General features: G+C 40.0%; 1 long non-coding RNA gene across 1 annotated transcript; it reads left to right on the top strand.

Moving 5' to 3' along the window:
* The first annotated feature begins 7533 nt into the window (after positions 1-7533).
* On the top strand, positions 7534-9309 carry LOC129348621 (uncharacterized). The gene is made up of 4 exons (XR_008601238.1): positions 7534-7799; positions 7943-8214; positions 8401-8543; positions 9125-9309. It is a non-coding gene; the product is annotated as an uncharacterized LOC129348621 (long non-coding RNA).

Genomic DNA, 9309 nt, shown 5'->3' with positions numbered 1-9309 from the left:
GAGCCCATTTCAGCCTTGTGATCTGAAATCGCTATAGCCCACTTAACGTTTTATTTGATGTGCGAACATTATTTGTGACCTGTTTTGTTCTGGTACCAGGTTAGTATTTATTTACCATGCTATTTTAAGTTATGCCAGTTGGTTTTTCCTCCTTTTTTTGTCCTGAGAAGTCTACTAGTTTGAAGCTTGTTGTTGAGACTTTGAAATAAAAACCAAATGTTAAGTAAGGGCATGAGGAAAAGTTATGTTAAAAAAAAGAACTGTGTGAAACAATAAATGTTAAACAGTGCAGCGAGTCTGTCCTCATTTCGGAATGTAGCCTAAATAGAGTCATAAATGGTGGGGATTACTGATAGTTAAGAGTCTCAGTTATTGTTGTTTTCAGTTGCTTTAATAGTGTGGACCGCATGATATTTTCTCTTTGATCCTCACAATTTTGGAATCCAGTCGGGGGCCGGATTGGACGGTTCGGCGGGCCGGATTCGGCCCACAGGCTGCCAGTTGATGATCACTGCTCTATATAGTTAGCCCTCCTATTACTTTTGGGGTCAATTTGACTCCATTCAATCTTTAAAGTCTCTAAATAAATGATTGACGGTTTTTTTTTTTTTTTGCTTCATATTTAATGACGTTTCTTAATTTGATGAGGACGACTGGGTAAACATAAAATGAACATGATGATATGTTTTCAATGTCCTGTACACATATTATACGCATCGGTGTCCTTTGTTTTAGCTGTATAAAACAGCTATCAACATTTTACACACATTTGTGTTGGTTATTTTGGATGATATTGAGGTCAGCACAATATGCACTTCCATAATCTTCCAAATGCTTCAAGGCCCTGCTGTAACACCCGTATGGCTCAACGTGTTACGCGGGTGACGCATGTACAGAGCTGGCCCCCGACGCAGCGGCCCGGGTTCGATTCCCGCTCGCGGCCCTTTGCTGCATGTCTTCCCCCAACTCTTCTCCCCTGTTTCCTGTCTTTATCTCACTGTGCCTAAATAAAGCCGATAAAAAGCCAAAAAAATAGCGTAAAAAAAAATTTGAATTTACTTTTGTAAATTTTACTTTGTTGTTCGTAAGTTGCTGCCACTTACAGCAGTGTTGACAGGCTTTTTTGAGAAAATGCAGTCATAGTCTGTTCATCACACCCGTGTTTAATTTGAATAAAGGATAAAAGAAGCACTGTAATGCTTTGTATTTCTTGTTCCCATTTTACGCTCTGAACATAATGAACCGTGATCTCAAAGCTGAGTGTGTGTGTGCCCAACAGTGATTTTTGTGTACTGCTACACCCTTACCTCTTCCTGTGTAATTCAGTAGCATTTGCCATTTATTGTCCTCTTGCACTGCTGTGACTGACACTTTGTTTTTTGCTCCATAGGACCAGACCTGCTGGGATCTGTACAGATGTCTTGATGAGGGTGGGAGTGGTTTCAGTAAAGGAGAGCTGGATCAGTCTACAAACACATTGTTGTAACCAGTGTGGGAAATCTTTCAGGCAGTCAAGTTATTTGAAACGTCATATGCTCATCCACACGGAAGAAATTAGTTTTTCACTGTGATATGTCCTCATGTTTGACAAAGTGGTTATTATCTTAAATGTGAAATAAAAGCCCTCCTTAAACGTTATTTAATCTAGTCTCTTTTTCAAAAGAGGCCTGAGAACAACAGACATTCCAATAAACTACCCTTAGTTAGTAAAGTGAAACTAAATCAATCGTATTTTTAACTATTGTAACCAAACCTCCACTGCCATATTAGAACAGGATATGCTTTTATTTCTAAAACATTGCCAATGATTTTGACAAATCATTCTGTGGTTTTATTTGAGAAAGTTGTTGCCCCAGCATTGTCCTACAGGGGGCAGTTGTTTTAAAACTACATTTGTCTTCCATGTGTCACCATTTGCTTGCATATTTCATAAACATCACAATCACTAATTTCCAACTCTATACTGATGATATTTTCCTGGTTTTCTTAGCTGGCTGGAGATGAATTTTTGCATCCCTACCCTGATTTTCATTATCGAGGCTCGCTTTTTCCCCTAACATTCTCCCACAACGGGAGTGTTTGACCTTTAAAGTCACGGTTTCTTCTACTGACCGGCACCTTTGTGATTAATCCTTGCAGCTCTACTGCATGATCTACTGTTTGCTTTACCCCGTTAGTCATTCTCTACTAACACTGCAGTTTCTGCTGCTGCTGGTTTTCAACAAATTCCAGGAGAAGAACATACATTACTCCCATTCACGTCTCCCTGTGATTTACTATTGATTTAGCTGATTTAGCTTTAAAGCACAGCATGCTCCCCTTCTGTCTTCCGTTAGGCTCTGCTAAGCCTCCTGGTGCTGAAGCTTCTTACCTGAGCATTGGTTTGGAAAAATAAGTAAATAAAGTCCAAGGACTCACCTATGTGGGCCCCTCAAAGTTTTTCATTATCACTCCCTGTTTTACCTCTGCTATTTTTTTTGTCATGTTTTTTAACGGTTTATTCAGTGTTATTGTATAACTTTGTTTTTCAAAGCGGTGTCAATGTTTTAAAGCTTTATACCCATGGGAGATGACTTTTAATGTGTTTTTCATCCCACCAAACAGAGGTGGGATATTTGTATGCATTGCACTTATCAGCCAGGAATAGAGCTAAAGATGAAATAACCCAGGTTTGACTCCTCTCTCAGTAAAAAGTATTTTTCTGTACAAACTGTCTCTTAATGTTAAATGAATGCATTTAACTTGCATATGAACTGTTCCATCAGTCGCTTTGGTTTGACATCAAACAAACAGTTTATTGCCATTTCAAAATGAATGCATCCCTTTCCATTTGACAAACAAAGGAAGTTTTTCTCTCAGCAAAATATAGGCTTTGTTATAATAATAATAATAATAATAATAATAATAATAATAATAATAATAATAATAATAATAATAATAATAATAATAATAATAATAATAATAATAATAATAACAATAATAATGATCAACCCAAGAGCTGAATAACAGGTGGAGAAGGATTTAACAATGCAGAAAAATCTACAAAAAGAAACAAAAACAAAAAAACCAAGGAGGACAAGCACAAATTCTTTGGACTTGCTTGGTAACCAACTACAGAGCAGGTGGTGGGATAGTAGGCTGAAGCCTGGAGGCTGAAATCACCAAAATGTGGGCAGAAAAAAACACATGCGCTGAAAGCTATCCAGACCTTGCGACGTGGACATACTTAACGTAATTCAAAAAACTAACAAAAACAAGGAGTGAGCTAGAATAACAGAAATGTTAGCATGCTATTCTAATGTAGCAAGCTACAGGACCGATTCAGGGCATTAACTTACTGTTTACATGCTGCCAACAACATGGACTGCACTCACATTTTGCTGAATGATTTTGTGGAGGTTGATCAGAACAATTTGATGCCTCATCTCATTTCCCAGTTTGTACGTCCGCAATCTGAGGAGTCAAGGCAACAGGCATTTCATTTAAATGAGACATCTTTGCCCTGGAGCTGTTGTTTTAATGTGGCATCAGTTAAACACAACGCAGCTGCATCATCTGTCTATTGTTTTGCTATAATATACCCCTGTTATACATTCTACTATTTTAAGATCCCTGTCAGGAGCAGAAAAGTGTTCATGATAACTTACAATACATAATTACTCATAATTCAATTCACAATGTGGCAACATGTAACAAGAACGTACAGATGATATCCTTTCATTATTTAGCAAACACTGGCGGTGAAGGATAAAAGGCATAACATACAAAAGAGTACTATACAAACAAAGAGTGACAAGTATTCTGGTGAGATGAGCCTAGAGCCAGAAGTAGTGTGCATGATAACTGTCTTCCATTCAGTTAAGTGTTGGGTTGAATATGAAAAGGCTGTTGTAGGAGTATGTTTTGTTCAGCTTATTAAAACTCCTCTTGGTCAAACACACATCCAGCTCTCACGCTTTTCTGCCTATTTCTTGCATCGTTTTAATTCCTGATTCCATTTGAATATAAAGATAACAGCACGATCTCCAGGTTTAAACTAATCTACACTGATGTCCAGGCTGTAGTCTGTGTTTTTTTTAGCCATGCATTCAATATGATTCTATGGATTAAAATGTTGCTCTTTCAGTCGCTCCATTTTGGTCTTGTCTGAAATCCCATTGGATAGATTGTCCAGTGAAATTTTGTAAAAGCATTTATGGTTCCCAGAGGATGATTCCAAAAAACTGTGGTGATTCTTTGTGCCAACAGTAGTTTGGAAAATTGGCCTCTGAATGAAATAAGCTTGGGCAAACCTAAGCTTCCATGTAGCTCCATTATCAAAGCAAAATGTGAATTTCTCAAATACTTATATGTTAAGAACTTTGAGTGTTTTGACAAAAATATGGCAAATTATGAGGACAAAAATATTTAAATCTGAATACAAACTGGCACTGTATTGAACCATCAAAAACAAATGTAGAAAATATATGATCTGTCATTTCTGGGACACGCTAACAACCATGAGAAATGTCAGGGTAAGCTTGTTATCATGCTGATGTTAGTATGTACAGTAGTGAAAAAAAGCTTACATACACTTGTAAAGACCGTGCATATTGTGGCAATCTTGAATTTTCAGTGACTGCTATAGCTCTTAATTTTCTATGCTGGAATGAACGAAACACGTGTCTTTGTCCCAAAAAACATTCATGCATGTTGGTTCTTGTGGATGATTATCTCCACATTCTTCGGGAAAACCTCAAATCATCAGCCAGAAGGAGTCTTGGATGGAGTTAAGTGATCCAACAAGACAATGACCAAAAACATGGTAAAGGAATGGTTAAATCAGGCAAGAATTAAGGTTTTAGACTGGTTTTAACTCCTGACTTTAACCCCATTGAGAACCTGTGGACTGTGCTGAAGAAACAAGTCTGTGTGAGTCAACAAATTTAGTTGGACTGCACCGATTCTGTCAAGATGGGTGGTCAAGGACACAGCCAGAAACTTGGAGATGGCTACTGAAAGCATCTAGCTGAGGTGAAAATGACCAAGGGATGTTTAACCAAATATTACCATTGCTGTTTGCACATTCTTTTTGAAGCAGTGGATTTTGTCATATTTCCAAAGTACCTGTCATCGATGAAAAAACAACATGCATGATTGTTTTTTGTGACAGAGTGTGTTTTAATGATTCCATGACAATAAATTCAGAGTTACGGGAGTCACTGGAAACTCAGGACCACCATGACATACGTGTTCTTTGCAAGTCTATGTAAATCTTTGTTCACAAATGTAGTTTGTATTCATGGTGCAATGCAATGCATAGCCCTGAGAGCTATGAGTGTTGCTGAAGAAGAACTGGTATCTGTCTGTACATATACAGCGAGACTTAATGAAGAGTGTCTGCAGTGGGTGGGCGGCTGACTTCCACCAAAGATAGGCAGAGTCGTGAAAACTCAGCAGTGTAGGCCGGTGGGGTGGCGATTAACGGCAGCTCTGAAGTTACCGAGATGGCAATCATGCAATGAAGTAGATAAAAAAGAGGAGAATGGAGCTGCTGTTTGTACAGATTGGTGGTCAGAAGCAGTGTGAATATGTTTTTAAATCCAGAAAAAGGGGTTAAAAAAAATCTTCTTCTGCATTTTTATCATCAACTTTGAATAGAACGTCTGATGAGTAATCAGTAATGTATTCTACATCTATTTAATAGATGTATTTTTGTATATTTTAATATAATGTATTTTCCTTTCACTGTGTAAGAATGACTGAGCTGAGCCAGAAAACAGTCCTTGAAGGAGGGCTGAAAAACAAAAGCAAGAAATTCTCTTGAAATGGAATTGCAGATGGAATGACCTGCTTAGCCTGCTGGAACTGGTTATGTGGAGGGAAATGAATGGATGGATGAATGTGTCAGCATTGAAGAACGGTCTATGTGCACCTATTGCTATTCTGCTGTGGGTGGAAATACGTCCCGGTTTCTTTGTATGTCTTTACCCCTGTCAGTCAAAATCATATTAGGCATGCAGCAATGGTGTCCCTGCAAAATCACCTCTGAGGGAATTTGTTTTGGTGGAACATTTGTACATATAGAAGTGAGCACCTTCATTAAAATGGCTAATTCACTGAAAGAACCAAGCGGACCTGCCTGCCATTTTCAGCACGGTGACTAGCACTGTGATTGTTGCTTTTTCCAAAGTAAATGGGAAAACAGTAACGCTCGAATAGCAAAAGGGGAAAAGAATATTACATGAAATGCTGCTGGAAATGGCAGGCACCTACCTGCAACAGCACATTTGGTGAGTCAGACTAAAAATGTGTTAAGAACATGTCCAATGTTCAGGATTCTTTTTTATTTTTATTTTTTTTAAAAAGGCTTTTTGCTGTCTAAAACGGGGAGGAAGTAGCTCAAGGGACATTCAGATTTGTTAATGAAGAGTTATTGGAGTCTTAATTCATTCTGTTTTGTTAATGAAATGAGTAAGAAACCACATTTTCAGAGATTTGAGAACTGATAGGACTGATTATAGAGTTGAATCTGTGAAATCAAATCTTTCAATACTCAGCCTTGTTTTATCATCCTGTTTAATAAAGCTTTAACTCTGTTGTTTTTAGACTTCCATAGTAAATGACTGATTAAGTGTTTCACCTCTTTCTCCTGCTGTTTTTTTTTCTTCTTTGCATTTAGCCACACTTTAATCTGTGATTAAAACTTTCTACTGTGTCTCTCTGCTTCCTGAATCTTCCACCTGCCTGCAGTCTGATTGCAGCAATGAGAATCAGCTGCCGTAATTGGCTCACACCAGTCACCTGTTTGCAATTCCACCTCCCAGCATATAAGCCAGCTCTGTCAGTCCCTCCCTGCTCCACCACGGACGCGCACATCCTGCGTCGACTCGTGACCACCAGAGCTTCTTGGACACGACGCTGCCCTCGTACCCCTGCCGGTTCCTGTATGGGTTTCCTACCTACCCCTTCAGCTGAGTTTCTTCCCATTGTAAGTATCCGGTTTTGATGGATTAGTTTAGGTTATTCATTTATGGTTTTCTTAAATTTCCCCTCTGTTGTTACTTTAGAGTCTTTGTTGAATTTTGTAGTCTTGTCTGTTTTCCTAATCAGATTTTGCTTGTCCGCTTTCAGGCCCTTCCTCCCTGACTGTTCCACCTGCCTTCAGTCTGATTGCAGCAATGAGAATCAGCTGCCGTAATTGGCTCACACCAGTCACCTGTTTGCAATTCCACCTCCCAGCATATAAGCCAGCTCTGTCATTCACTCCCTGCTCCACCACGGACGCGCACTTCCTGCGTCGACTCGTGACCACCAGAGCTTCTTGGACACGACTCTGCCCTCGTACCCCTGCCGGTTCCTGTATGGGTTTCCTACCTACCCCTTCAGCTGAGTTTCTTCCCGTTGTAAGTATCCGGTTTTGATGGATTAGTTTAGGTTATTCATTTATGGTTTTCTTAAATTTCCCCTCTGTTGTTAGTTTAGAGTCTTTGTTGAATTTTGTAGTCTTGTCTGTTTTCCTAATCAGATTTTGCTTGTCCGCTTTCAGCCCTTCCTCCCTGACTGTTCCACCTGCCTGCAGTCTGATTGCAGCAATGAGAATCAGCTGCCGTAATTGGCTCACACCAGTCACCTGTTTGCAATTCCACCTCCCAGCATATAAGCCAGCTCTGTCATTCACTCCCTGCTCCACCACGGACGCGCACATCCTGCGTCGACTCGTGACCACCAGAGCTTCTTGGACACGACGCTGCCCTCGTACCCCTGCCGGTTCCTGTTTGGGTTTCCTACCTACCCCTTCAGCTGAGTTTCTTCCCGTGGTAAGTATCCGGTTTTGATGGATTAGTTTAGGTTATTCATTTATGGTTTTCTTAAATTTCCCCTCTGTTGTTAGTTTAGAGTCTTTGTTGAATTTTGTAGTCTTGTCTGTTTTCCTAATCAGATTTTGCTTGTCCGCTTTCAGGCCCTTCCTCCCTGACTGTTCCACCTGCCTGCAGTCTGATTGCAGCAATGAGAATCAGCTGCCGTAATTGGCTCACACCAGTCACCTGTTTGCAATTCCACCTCCCAGCATATAAGCCAGCTCTGTCATTCACTCCCTGCTCCACCACGGACGCGCACATCCTGCGTCGACTCGTGACCACCAGAGCTTCTTGGACACGACGCTGCCCTCGTACCCCTGCCGGTTCCTGTTTGGGTTTCCTACCTACCCCTTCAGCTGAGTTTCTTCCCGTGGTAAGTATCCGGTTTTGATGGATTAGTTTAGGTTATTCATGTATAAATCCTCATAAACGTTTAAAACCCACACAGGTGAATTTCCTCATGGATAAAATGCAGTGCTTCATATACATGCACTAGTGTGTGGCTTTCAGCTTTCTATACTTCAACACATTTTTTTTTTTTGATGTTTTCCTCCCCCAGACCATCTGCTACAAAGCATTACCGGGTAACAAATACACCTGATGAAGATCAGAAATATTCAAGCAGAAACCTTCAGCTTCCACGAAGGTGGAAATCATTCTGCCATGAAGACCTAACAACCTTCAAAGACAATTTGAAAATGGGTAAGAAATGAAAGCACACACTGTTTAGTCTAGACCATCATTTGTGCTGACATCTGTGCTTTTATTTATTGCATCTGTGCTTTTATTTATTGCTGCGTAAAATACATCACCTGCTTAAGCGTGACTGGCTGGATTTTGAACTGACCTACTGATGAATGTTTCAAAGGCGACACGGACCTTCCTGGAGGATGTTGCACAAGGAGTTTTGTCATTGTTGCCACATTCTGGTCTCCACTCGACTCCATTTGACTGCATTGATTGCCTTTTGTATTTATAGATTATTGTGAGAAATTGCAAGAATTGATTCTTTTTTTTTTTTTTATGTTTTGTACAAGTTTGTTGTCAATAAAAACAAAAACCTTTACTGAAAAAATTGTTTGGATTGTGAACCATTGTCACAGGAAGAACCTCTGTCACTGCAACTTGGTTCTCTGTTATTGTTGCAGGAAGAATGTCGGGCGCTGCAAGGTGTTGCTCTGTTATTGTTGCAGGAAGAACGTCGGTCGCTGCAACTTGGTTCTCTGTTATTGTTGCAGGAAGAACGTCAGTCGCTGCAAGTTGTTGCTCTGTTATTGTTGCAGGAAGAAGCGCTGCGTCACTCTGCGAAGCGCTGCGTCACTCTGCGAAGCGCTGCGCAACTCAACTCAACTCAACTCAACTCAACTCAACTCAACTCAACTCAACTCAACTCAACTCAACTCAACTCAACTCAACTCAACTCAACTCAACTCAACTCAACTCAACTCAACTCAACTCAACTCAACTC

The sequence above is a fragment of the Amphiprion ocellaris genome, chromosome 1 (genome assembly GCF_022539595.1).
Source record: "Amphiprion ocellaris isolate individual 3 ecotype Okinawa chromosome 1, ASM2253959v1, whole genome shotgun sequence".
Classification (NCBI taxonomy): domain Eukaryota; kingdom Metazoa; phylum Chordata; class Actinopteri; family Pomacentridae; genus Amphiprion; species Amphiprion ocellaris.
Note: the sequence above shows the minus strand (reverse complement) of the source record. Positions and strands in the feature narration are given on the sequence as shown.